The sequence below is a fragment of the Octopus bimaculoides genome, chromosome 6 (assembly GCF_046866305.1).
Source record: "Octopus bimaculoides isolate indiv1 chromosome 6, ASM4686630v1, whole genome shotgun sequence".
NCBI lineage: Eukaryota > Metazoa > Mollusca > Cephalopoda > Octopoda > Octopodidae > Octopus > Octopus bimaculoides.
This window is the reverse complement of record NC_142933.1, coordinates 2,272,187-2,277,301: the sequence shown is the minus strand read 5'-3', so window position 1 is coordinate 2,277,301 and position 5,115 is coordinate 2,272,187. Positions and strand designations below refer to the sequence as shown.

The 5,115-nt window shown below is 40.4% G+C and overlaps 1 long non-coding RNA gene across 1 annotated transcript; it reads left to right on the top strand.

Annotated features, from left to right (window-relative positions):
- Positions 1-1,264: 1,264 nt before the first annotated feature.
- LOC149134908 (uncharacterized) lies at positions 1,265-4,101 on the top strand. Its single transcript, XR_016242150.1, has 2 exons — positions 1,265-3,040; positions 3,383-4,101. It is a non-coding gene; the product is annotated as an uncharacterized LOC149134908 (long non-coding RNA).
- The last annotated feature ends 1,014 nt before the right edge of the window (positions 4,102-5,115 follow it).

Here is a 5,115-nt window from a genome sequence, read left to right as displayed (position 1 = left end):
GTGCGGGACGGTTTCCCTGTCCCGCTCGCATCTTGGACAAGTCGGAGGGACGGCGCAACCATGTCTTGCGAGTTTGTCCCGAACAGGTAAGGCCCCCCCTCGGTAACACTGCCATGCCAGAGACTTCTGAAAATTATCCAGGGTCTTTGGCCCGAATGTACGTCGGAATAGACTCGCCAGCTGACTTTCGTCGAGACCAAGGGTCTCCCCTCAGGTGTCATCACATTTCGCCTCTACAAGCCCTCTATAGAAGAATGCGGTGGAACCCCCACCGCAGGCATTGCACAAGCGACGGAATAGCAGGAGTGCCTTGCGACACTCCGTGTACCATGTACCCAACTTCGAACTTCGATTCCACCGGGTTTCCCATCCACCGAAACTAGTGAACTTGGGAAACATCTGTTTCGCCAGCGGAGACCAGCTCGTTACCTCGGCCCAGTTCTTCTCCATTTGGAGGTCTGGTCCAAACCAAACTCCTAGCAACTTAATCGGGCAACTTAATCAGGCTGCAGTATCTAACTCAATCTTCCAGGTTTCAAATCTCCCTAACGTAAACTATTATACTTGTTACTATCTATTGTTTTTATATTTATTTTTATTTCTATAAAGTCTCAAGAAGGTGGAGGAAAACTTATGGTTGCAGAAGGGGATTACTTCGGTGAACTTATTTAAGGTTTTTGGTCCAAAAGACCTGAGTATCGCAAGGGATTCCCTAATACATAATGAACATTTACTAATATTTGCCTTAAAGTAGGGGGCTCTCGATATAATCGACCATTCAAGAGAGTACTTTATATTCTTCTTCTTGAGGTCATGCAAATAAGAGGCGAGTGTAGGAGAGTTACAGTATTTTTCATTTGAAAACGAACTCATATGCGCTCTATATCTAACCTTAAAGTCCTTCGTGCTTCCTATATAAAACTTATCTAGTTTGTTCTCGTCCCTGACAGTGCATTTATATACCACGTTTGTACATAAACAGAGCCCGTCTGCTTTTTTTAAATTATAAAATATACCCGAGGGAAGTATAGAACTTTATATCAAGAAGAAGAATATAAAGTACTCTCTTGAATAGTCGATTATATCGAGAGCCCCCTACTTTAAGGCAAATATTAGTAAATGTTCATTATGTATTAGGGAATCCCTTGCGATACTCAGGTCTTTTGGATACTCCCCTTCTGCAACCATAAGTTTTCCTCCACCTTCTTGAAACTGTATAGAAAAAAATAAAAACAATAGATAATAACAAATGTAATAGTTTGCGTTAGGGTGATTTGAAACCTCGAAGATTGATTTTTATACTGCAGCCTGTTTGACTATTCTAAAATAGCATTTTTTCCCCCCATTATTTGCATAGGCTTGTCTAAGGCTGGTCCATATTGACTATATAAACTTGCTCTAATGTCAAAAAGAAAAAAAAAAACAAATTTCATGAAATCGATTTTACCGATTGATACCTACTGGGTGCTGTATTTGTCTTTTGACCCATGTAGTATTGTGAACTTTTGGGCATGGTGAGCAGAATTAAATTCTACAAGCTTTACCTGCTGGGTGCCTGCATTCACTCTTGTATATACCTAACTGATACGGACTTACCTATTGATGTCTACTGTTTTTAAATTATGAAATATACCCGAGGGAAGTATAGAACTTTACATTCTAACTCTAAATAGTGTTAAATCATTTTAAAGTTTTGTCATTTACTTTTAACCGATGGACAACTTTATTGTACCTCATTTCTTTGTTTTGTTTTATTTTATATCGATCTATATTATATATTTGAAATGTTTAATCGTATTAATTTTAACAGCAACTTGATTCGGAACTTCTATGAAATGATATATGTGTATTGTGTTATACCTTTAGCTCAAATTTATTATTCTTAATTTATTTGTATGTTATCGGTTGGAATAATATATTCGTGTATAAAATTTTATATTATATGTTCTATTTCTTGCATCTTACTTCTTTATATTTTTGGTATTTTTTAAATTTTATATTCTTACGTTATCCTTATATCTTTTTATTCCTTATGTTTGGTGGATTATGTTGTATCTCTTATATATGTTCATTGAGGGCGTGTGATATGTTGAGTCGTTAACACAGCGTTTTTATTCTATAACTAATATTTATATATATATATATATATATATATATATATATGTATATATGTGTGTGTGTGTGTATCTTATATAAAATTGACCTGAAAGTGTGTACATTTACTTTTCACGCGAAAACGGCTACACGAATTGCTTCCATACTTGAGATACATAAAGAATTTGACCTGTTTAGTTTATTTTACTTTTATCAAAAATAAATCATATTACTTTATATTAATGAATCATTTCTTGACAAAGGTTTCTCAATGTCAACCTCGGGTATCGACGTAGCAACGGCCAAATTTTCCGATTTCATTTGTAAAACTTTCACTCTCTATTTTAATGTTTTCATTTGCAGTTTTAATTCGCTATTTGAAAACAACTACTATGAATTACTGAAAGAAATATTTACTAAGTTCACAAATTTAAATATTCGACACAAGCTTTCATTTATACGATTTTTTTCGTTTCATTTTTATTTCATTCATTGTTAGCAATCTACTCTCTCCCCTCCTTCTCTCGCTCACACACACACACACACACACGTATTTTATATGTACGTTTGCAGATATGTATGTGTTTGTGTGTGTAAGAGGATGTCTTCTACTGTGGTCTCATGTCTACCAGAGCCTTGTGAGTGGATTTGGTAGACGGAAACTGAAAGAAGCCCGTCGTATATATATATATATTTAAAGATATATACGAGTATATATACAGGAGGCCAGTATGTGGACTGGTCATGCGCTAGATCTCATTTTACTTTTTTTGTTTTAATATCTCATAAACGGCTCCAAGTCCTTGAGTTCGGTTACTGGGGGCAGCTCGACGAACTCCACCGCTACTCCGGGCGTATCAATTTTGCCTGCACATGTGTTTTAGTTTCCTGTATGTGTCCTTATCGACCACAATGGCCTTCACATTTTCAAAGTACACATTTGCGGGTAAGTTTACTCTTAAAATATGATTAAATTTTAAAACTTTTTTCTCCGTCTCATTGTTTTTTTAATATGTCACAATCTTCCATTTGTTTTCTCCTCTTGTTTTTTTTTTCTTTCCTTCTGCTACTGGTGTCTTTCCCTCTTCAACTCCAGACAATTTCTCTATTTCATCCTCGCATGTTTGATCTGTGGTATCTTTTTCCTTCGCTGGGACAACCGGCGTCATTAGCACTGTATCCTCCTTCTGTAAATCAACCAGTTTAGTAATTGCCTCCTCTCTTTCTTTCTCCATCACCCCTTCGTCTGCCTTGCCTCTGGTCACAGCATTCTTTTCCACCTTTTCAGATCGGACCAGACCAGAGAACAGAACAGAACAGACCAGACCAGAGACCAGACATCGCATCGCATCTTTACAATACACTTTTACATTATTCGGCACTTACGGCCATAACACAGGGGGACACAACATTACAATGGAGATATAAAACATAAAACGAATTACAATGAGATGTTATATAATGAAGAAATGAAATGGCTGCATGGGCCCCATAACCATGCAGTACCATTTGAACGTTTATATAGACCATTTACCATCGTTCACTCTTTCTATTATTGCTTCTTAATTACCTGTTTTTCTTTTTGTTTTTTTTAATACATTTATAACAAAACACTTTTCCCCTTTTTGTTTCCCCCCCCCTTCTGTAAACCAACCAGTTTAGTATTTGCCTCCTCTCTTTCTTTCTCCACCACCCACTTCGCTTGCCTTCCCTCTGAGAACTGAACGGAACGGAACGGAAGTCCGTCGCACTGGGCCCGAACGTACGCCCGTTCGAGCGGAAAGCAGCCGTGCGTTCCGCGTGCACGCACGGACGCTCCCGGCGACCAAGCGAACGGCGGGGCAGCTCGTCGAACTCCACCGCTACTCCGGGCGTAACAATTTTGCCTGCACATGTGTTTTAGTTTCCTGTATGTGTCCTTATCGACCACAATGGCCTTCACATTTTCAAAGTACACATCTGTGGATAAGTTTACTCTTATAATATGATTAAATTTTAGAACTTTTTTCTCCGTTTCATTGTTTTTTTAATATGTCACAATCTTCCATTTGTTTTCAACTCTTTTTTTTTTTCTTTCCTTCTGCTACTGGTGTCTTTCCCTCTTCAACTCCAAACAATTTCTCTATTTCATCCACGCATGTTTGATTTGTGGAATCTTTTTCCTTCGCTGGGACAACCGGCGTCATTAGCACTGTATCCTCCTTCTGTAAATCAACCACTTTAGTAATTGCCTCTTCTCTTTCTTTCTCCATCACTCCTTCGTCTGCCTTCCCTCTGGTCACAGCATTCTTTTCATTCTCTTCAGATCGGACCAGAGCAAAGACCAGATATCATATCACGTCACGTCTTGAACGTACGCCCGTTCGATCTAGAAGCAGCGTCCGTTCGTTTCGCGTGAACGTACGTCCGTCTGAACGAAACGAACCTCCTTGCGTCCGTTCTGTCGCCTGCAAGTGCGTCCGTCCGAACGAAACTAACGTCATTGCGTCCGTTCTCTCGCCTGCACGTACGTCCGTTCGTTCTTTCGCCTGCACGTACGTCCATCCGAACGAAACCAACGTCCTTGCGTCCGTTCTGTCGCCTGCACGTACGTCCATCCGAACGAAACCAACGTCCTTGCGTCCGTTCTTTCGCCTACACGTACGTCCGTCCGAACGTCCTTGCGTCCGTTCTTGCCTGCACGTACGTCCGACCGAACGATACGAATGTCCTTGCGTATGTTTCGCCTGCACGTACGTCCGTCTGAACGAAACGAACGTCCTTGCGTCCGTTCTCTCACCTGCACGTGCGTCCGTCCGAACGAAACGGACGTCTTTTCGTCCGTTCTTTCGCCTGCACGTACGTCCATCCGAACGAAACCAACGTCTTTGCGTCCGTTCTTTCGCCTGCACGTACGTCCATCCGAACGAAACCAACGTCTTTGCGTCCGTTCTTTCGCCTGCACGTACGTCCGTCCGAACGAAACCAACGCCCTTGCGTCCGTTCTTTCGCCTGCACGTACGTCCGTCCGAACGAAACGAA